Source organism: Cherax quadricarinatus, chromosome 16 (assembly GCF_038502225.1).
Source record: "Cherax quadricarinatus isolate ZL_2023a chromosome 16, ASM3850222v1, whole genome shotgun sequence".
NCBI classification, from domain to species: Eukaryota; Metazoa; Arthropoda; class Malacostraca; order Decapoda; family Parastacidae; genus Cherax; species Cherax quadricarinatus.
The window spans coordinates 2943307-2951695 of NC_091307.1; the positions used below are offsets into that span (position 1 = coordinate 2943307).

At 42.4% G+C, this 8389-nt stretch overlaps 1 pseudogene; it reads right to left on the reverse strand.

Moving 5' to 3' along the window:
- Nucleotides 1-7053: 7053 nt before the first annotated feature.
- Nucleotides 7054-7890, reverse strand: LOC128688794 (uncharacterized abhydrolase domain-containing protein DDB_G0269086-like; annotated as a pseudogene).
- Nucleotides 7891-8389: the final 499 nt, after the last annotated feature.

An 8389-nucleotide genomic window follows, 5' to 3' on the forward strand; every position in this document is an offset into this window, starting at 1 on the left:
ACTGTTTAACCGTTGTGGGATCTGATAGTGAGGTGTTGGCCAGACCCCTTATATAGCTTCCTTGGATGCTTTACTTTCATAGTTCCTTGATAATGTGAGTAGTCACGAAAGCGCTTGGAATTTCTCTGTTCTTTCAGAGTGGTTGTTTTGCTTATTCTGAGATCACCTGTTTACTGTGATCTTATTGCATATATATATATATATATATATATATATATATATATATATATATATATATATATATATATATATATATATATATATATATATTTATATATATATATATATAGATATATAGATATATATATATATATATATATATATATATATATATATATATATATATATATATATATATATATATATATATATGTATATATATTATACACACACACAGAGGAGTATATAAAAGAAATAACATTTGTTATATGCCTTGTCGAGGTTTCGCGCACGATCACCACACTGATATCGTCTCTTTCAGAATTTTATGTATTCATTCTTTTATTATACCGTACTTTTTTTGTTCTTCTCGTCCCGTCAGACATCTAAGGGATTTTTTCTAATGTTTTTTCCTATTTTAGTGTTATTTTCTTATTATCTAATTTATAATAATTGGCGTAATGTGTTCATATTCACCGATCTCTGGTAATTACCTACTTGTAAGTACCTGTACTTTTTACTTGAAGAAAAATATGCATTAGAACTTTATATGATTAGTTAAATTGTGGTAACAAAAGTTAACAATGTTTCCTTGTGGAGTTCCATCATGACCATCGGGATAATGAAATCTGTCGGCTTGAGCTATGTGACTTCAGTAAAGAGATGAAAATATCGTCAGTCATTCCACTGGTGGTTCATTAACTTTGAGAGCTTAAAAAGTTTCATTCCAGCAAAGCCGGTGTTAACATAATGTGGGAATTGCCTTTCAGGACAGCCTCTGCCGTTCACAGGGAAAACAGAATCAGAGAATATTAGTAAGAGAGAGAAAAAATAATAGCATCCCTGGGTATATCGTAGTACTCGGAGAGAAGTAATGAAACTGAATGTCATAAGCTTACAATTAAAAGCTTAAAAAGATGTGTTACTATGATAATTCGAGGGCAAAGAAGAAAAATTATGTAGCAACCTGCAATGTAAATAGACTAGACTCTAGTCTATTTACATGTACTACATCCTCTAGTCGCTAGAGGATGTAGTACCTGTTTGGACTCAGTTTAGCAACAAGTACTTGTCACAATTTGGTTCATAAAGTTAGCATTAGCTTAATACTAAGTACAGTTGTTCAGAAATATAGAGGCACTACAGTAACCTTCGTGATAGGTACTCATAAGTTTAGATCTCTTCATTTCATGAAAATTAAAACACATGTGCAACATCTGGGTATCTTTATTGTAGACGTTACGCCATCCAGTGGCTTTATCAATACAAATTCTAGGATATAATTTGAAGACAGGGAAACTATATACATAAGATGAGGTAATCAGTGCTCTTCACACCAACTCCAAGGCTGAGAGATTACCTCTTGTTTTGTATATAGTTCTGCTGTCTTCAAATTATGTACTAGAATTTGTATTAATAAAGCCACTGGATGGCTTTATATATATATATATATATATATATATATATATATATATATATATATATATATATATATATATATATATATATATATATATATATATATATATATATATATATATATATATATATATATATGAGCAATACAATCGCAGAAAGACGATCTTAATGCAAGACAAGCTATGGGGAAATGGAAATCTTCAGCTCAAGATCTTTCGCGCGTCTCCGGCGCGTCATCAGGAGCTGTACAATGTTGCAAGAGCAGTAATAGGTAAATTGAGGGGAAGTTTTCTCAGAGAAAAGGTACCATGTTGACTCCGGCATATTCCGCCTCAGAAGAAGAGTTTACCGAAGTATGTCATCGCTTCAAGAAGAGACTACTGAAAGTATAAAGAGGTAAACAAGATGAGTCATCAGAGACAGTGGTCATAAATGCTACAGTTCTGTTAAAAACATCACCTCAATTGCACCTCCCATTCCTTGGATCAAACCTAAATGCTTTTTCTTCTGGCGCTTGATGACCGCTCACGAGATTACCGCTTTCCACTGAGTAGGAATAATACAACGTATTCTTTTATTTGCGCGAGACGGTAAACCCATGTGGGTCATTCAGTTCAAGTAGCGGTGCTGACTCGATCCGCCGTCTTCTAATCGTGAGATGAACACGCTGCTTGATTGCACTCGCAATTATAGGAAGGGTACGCAAACTAGAGGGATTCAGGTGAGCATTGCACCTTGACGCTGACCGCCTAAGCGAGAGATAAAAGTGGCTGAGAAGTGCCGAGACTGAGTAACGGGTGCAAGTAACACCTGAGAATTGTTGGCTGATGACGGAGGGGAGAGGAGTGGTAGCGAGAATTGTTGGTAGTTGGAGAATGAAGGTGGTGAGAATTGTTAGTGGATGAACAAAAGGAGGGTGGTGGTGAGGATTGTTGATGATTGTAGGAAGATGGTGAGGATTTTAATTGATTGGAGAAGAAAACTGGGAAAGATTTTTGAATGTTGGTGAGAACTGATGGCTGGTGGATGAGGGGTGGTGGTGGTTTATAACCGTTGGTTACTTGGTGGAGAAGAATGCTGGTTGGTACTAATAGTGTTTAGCGTTGGTTGGAGGAGGAGGAGGAGGATAGTGGTGATGATAGAGACCTTGACAAATATTAGTGGATGGAGTAGGTGGATGGTAGCGGTGATAATAAGAATCATTGGTTGGTTGGTGAAAGATGGTCATTGTGCAGTATACGGGACGAAAGTGGCGTCTCAGTGAAGAGGACGATAGTGGGGGCAGTAGTGGTGAAGAGGACAAGAGCAGCAGTGACGGCAGTGGTGGTGAAGGAAGACTGAAGTACAGGATGCGAAGACTCCCAGAGGAAACTGGTAATTATGGGAAATTCGTCCCGGGTGTAAGTAAAAGGTGTCCAGTATTACTTTTCTGCGTTGCCGCCTGTAGTGAGCAAATGGTTCACACACAGAGACAGAGAAGGGGAGGGAGAGAGAGAGAGAGAGAGAGAGAGAGAGAGAGAGAGACAGACAGACAGACAGACAGACAGACAGACAGACACGGACAGAGACAGAGGAGGGGAGAGGGAAAAAAAACGATAACATAAAAACATAGGATAGGAGGAACACTGCACTAGGCCTACTGACCCATACTAGGCAAGTCCATCTCAAACCCAAACCCTTTAACAAAAGTATTTGCCCAACCAGGAAGTGATGGAGATTACATTTTTATTTCACAGTAGAGATATTGCCTTCCTAGGTAAATATTAAAAATTCGAATGAAGCCAGAATGTTGACAGTTCTAGTTGAGCCTCTATAAGTTATACAGACACATTTTTTCCCACTATTAGATCCGGACTACAGTACCCCCGGCTTGCCGCAACTGAAGCTAACAGTTATCTAGCAACCAATTACCTCGAGCAAATGCCACCGGCCAAATCATCATCAACTTCAACGGTAAAGCACACTGTGTGTTGTAACTAGAACACCGCCCTGTCGGGTACCAAGGCAGAATTCCCAAGTAATACACGAATATCCCGCACACAGTGTGACTAGTTAGTGGTCCATGTCGGACCGAAACGTCGTTATAAGCTTCATTGTCCTATGTGCGAGTTTTTTGTGTATTGTTCCTGTCACGGTGTTATGCCTTTTTATTCCCTAGTAATGATAACTTGAATGAAATTAGTGAAGCTTGTAGTTATTTAACCTATAGTACAATATGCAATATTAGCGAACAAGCGATACAAAATGCAAAACAATGACAGGGAAAGTTGAATGAATACTCTAGGCCTTTCGTTTTTCCTACTCCAACAACACGGCAAGCTCCTGAAGATGTGTTGACTGCAGCTGGAAAAACCTATATTGCAATTAATGATATCCACCTTGCCCTACTGAGATCAAGTTTAGGCTGCCCACTTCACGATACAGGAAAAACTGGCTAGCAATGAGGAACACTGCAACATGCCTACCGGCCCATACGTGGTAGGTCCTCGTAAATACTTGGCAGGTTCTTGTAAACACGTTACAGGTCCTTGTGAACACGTTACAGGTCCTCGTGATGCTTGGCAGGTCCTGGTCCTACTACAATACAAAATTTGGTAAATAAGCAATGCAATGCTGTACCAAATTTTGTATAATTGAAAAAGAAGTGTTTAAGTTGTGCACGTAAGTGACCAACAGCTGCCTGAGTGACCTCCAGTGTAGCCACTGCAACAAGTGACCTCCAGTGTAGCCACTGCAACAAGTGACCTCCAGTGCAGTCACTGCAACAAGTGACCTCCAGTGTAGCCACTGCAACAAGTGACCTCCAGTGTAGCCACTGCAACAAGTGACCTCCAGTGTAGTCACTGCAACAAGTGACCTCCAGTGTAGCCACTGCAACAAGTGACCTCCAGTGTAGCCACTGCAACAAGTGACCTCCAGTGTAGCCACTGCAACAAGTGACCTCCAGTGTAGCCACTGCAACAAGTGACCTCCAGTGCAGTCACTGCAACAAGTGACCTCCAGTGTAGCCACTGCAACAAGTGACCTCCAGTGTAGCCACTGCAACAAGTGACCTCCAGTGTAGTCACTGCAACGAGTGACCTCCAGTGTAGCCACTGCAACAAGTGACATCCAGTGTAGTCACTGCAACAAGTGACCTCCAGTGTAGTCACTGCAGCAAGTAACCTAAAGTGTAGTCACTGCAGCAAGTAACCTCCATTGTAGTCACTGCAACAAGTGACCTCCAGTGTAGTCACTGCAACAAGTGACCTCCAGTGTAGTCACTGCAACAAGTGACCTCCAGTGTAGTCACTGCAGCAAGTAACCTCCAGTGTAGTCACTGCAGCAAGTAACCTCCAGTGTAGTCACTGCAACAAGTGACCTCCAGTGCAGTCACTGCAACAAGTGACCTCCAGTGTAGTCACTGCAACAAGTGACCTCCAGTGTAGTCACTGCAACAAGTGACCTCCAGTGCAGTCACTGCAACAAGTGACCTCCAGTGTAGTCACTGCAACAAGTGACCTCCAGTGTAGTCACTGCAACAAGTGACCTCCAGTGTAGTCACTGCAACAAGTGACCTCCAGTGCAGTCACTGCAACAAGTGCAGGCATTCTGGTGGCCAAAATTAAACTGAACTCGTTTCGCTTCCTTTTCCAGAAATGTTGAATTAGTGAACATAAATTTATGAAATTTTGCTTTTCATTCCCAGAGTTATAAATTATCACAGAGCGAAAATTCTCTGATAATAGTTGCTGACGAGAGTTGCAAAGTGGCATCCGCGACTTAATTAAGGTAACATTAATCCGTTTGACACGTTATGTATTATATGTAATTAGTAATTCGTTGCCGAGTTAAGGAAAGTTGATATAAACGATATGTAATGCAAAGCAAGTTTTTACTGACACAACGTTTCACTCTGGATTGTGCTGTATCACTTCTGAGCAAAGCTTCCTCCATATAATGGTTTTATATATATATATATATATATATATATATATATATATATATATATATATATATATATATATATATATATATATATATATATATTGTATTGCTTTATTCCCGCTTGACGGCTTGTTGCTCTAGTCAACGTCGGAAAGTTAGGTGATTGCGGCCTAGTGAGCTGAGATGATATACCCTGTCCATCACTTGGACAGGTGTGAGTGCTCTTTGGTGTCCTGTATGTGGCGTAGGTATTTCTCGGACAAGAATGCTTGGTATCTGGTGTTCTATATAGGGTAGTGATCACTCACACAAGTTTACTTGTTCTGTGGTGTCTTGTACGTGGATAAAGATTACTCGGGTAGGTTGACGTGTTCCTCGTTGTTGACACGTGGATAGGGATGACTCGGATAAGTTGGCTTGTGCAAATGCCATCTAATGAAAGACTAAATCTACATGCAATACAGTGTGCAGACACCAACGCCAGAGACTGAATCTACTCCCGAGAATTTTTGAGATAAAGTTAACACAAGCAAAATATAAACTAAAACTTTGTGTACTCGTGTAACTGTACTCACCTAATTGTGGTTGTAGGGGTCGAGTCATAGCTCGTGTGTACTCACCTAGTTGTACTCACCTAGTTGAGGTTGCGGGGGTCGAGTCCGAGCTCCTGGCCCCGCCTCTTCACTGATCGTATGTGTGTGTGTGTGTGTGTGTGTGTGTGTGTGTGTGTGTGTGTGTGTGTGTGTGTGTGTGTGTGTGTGTGTGTGTGTGTGTGTGCGTGTGTGTGTGTCGTGTTTTAGATACTCTAAAGTCTAAACAACAGAGCAGCGACCTTTTCTTCCAGAAACAAATTCAACAATGAAGTTTAAACAACGGAGTTTACATGGGATACTACTGCTGGAAACAGTCCACAAACAAGTGCAAGAATAGGCATGTGTGTTCCACGAAAGGAAAGGATAGGAAAGAGGAGACACTGAAAGGGTTAAGTTTTGCCCGTAATCGTTATGTAAAGTGCGCAAGGCAGTAACAACACCTTCCTCCGACGTACTCAGGGTTGTAAAATCAAACCCATCATACAGTATAATTCAAATGCCAAAAATTAAAGTGAAAATAACATGAGTTGGTATACCAGAGGGGTCAGGATATTATCTCAGCCGTCAGACAGCAGTAGATATTCTTTATAACAATGTCACAATCCTAACAGTAAATATTAATTTAAAAATACATATAATGAACGTTATATGTGGGAAGGGATTACTGGAGTTTGATCACTCAACATTATTCCGTAATATTTTCTTTAGCCCTTATTTACGTTACTTATTTTTATTTATTTATTTACTTCTGTTACAATTCATTTGCGACACATTTCTGCTGACGAGTAAAAAATAATTTCGTTTTTCTTTAGTTCCAATCAGACATGTTTCCAAACTTTCGCACCATGTAAATACATTAAGAAAAAGGACAAGCAACACTATCTTTCTCCACCAGCTGCTCTTCCACCCGCTGCTCTTCCACCCGCTGCTCTTCCACCCGCTGCTCTTCCACCAGCTACTCTTCCACCCGCTGCTCTTCCACCAGCTGCTCTTCCACCAGCTGCTCTTCCACCAGCTGCTCTTCCACCCGCTGCTCTTCCACCCGCTGCTCTTCCACCCGCTGCTCTTCCACCAGCTACTCTTCCACCCGCTGCTCTTCCACCAGCTGCTCTTCCACCAGCTGCTCTTCCACCCGCTGCTCTTCCACCAGCTGCTCTTCCACCCGCTGCTCTTCCACCAGCTGCTCTTCCACCCGCTGCTCTTCCACCCGCTGCTCTTCCACCCGCTGCTCTTCCACCAGCTGCTCTTCCACCCGCTGCTCTTCCACCAGCTGCTCTTCCACCAGCTGCTCTTCCACCAGCTGCTCTTCCACCCGCTGCTCTTCCACCAGCTGCTCTTCCACCCGCTGTTCCTCCACCCGCTGCTCTTCCACCCGCTGCTCTTCCACCCGCTGCTCTTCCACCCGCTGCTCTTCCACCCGCTGCTCTTCCACCCGCTGTTCCTCCACCCGCTGCTTTTTCACCCGCTGCTCTTCCACCCGCTGCTCTTCCACCAGCTGCTCTTCCACCCGCTGCTCTTCCACCCGCTGTTCCTCCACCCGCTGCTTTTCCACCCGCTGCTCTTCCACCCGCTGCTCTTCCACCAGCTGCTCTTCCACCCGCTGCTCTTCCACCCGCTGCTCTTCCACCCGCTACTCTTCCACCCGCTGCTCTTCCACCCGCTGCTCTTCCACCCGCTGTTCCTCCACCCGCTGCTCTTCCACCCGCTGTTCCTCCACCCGCTGCTCTTCCACCCGCTGTTCCTCCACCCACTGTTCTTTCACCTGTTGCATATTGTAGGGCACAACAAACATCGCTGTTGGTCTGCCTCGCTGTTTTTTTTAATGCGAGAATCGTAGTACACTGGTAGTAATAATTTATGTACATGCATTTCATAGGAATTTGACGATTTTTATATTCGAAATTTCCGCCTATTGATATAATTAGCCACTTGAATGACTCTATCACGCACCACAGTATTCCCAACCAATTATTTTCCTATATGTGTAAAAAAAAAAAATTGCCAGTGTAGGAGCAAAGGTGAAAGTGGAGCAGCTGGTGCATATGCGATTTATTTTGTTTATTCAGTATATGCGGCAGCATCACAAGCACCAGTGATGATGTTATGGTTTGATATCAACCTGGAAACGGGGAAACAGCCAGTGTGATTGATTGCTCTCCCATATCTAGAGCATTTTTTCGAGGCATGGCTGAGTTCTTGGTGCCGTGTTAGCGCATGTAAGCATGTTTTACTTGTCTGGTTGCTTTAGCGTAGTTTAATCACACACGCAAGCACGCACACACACACACACA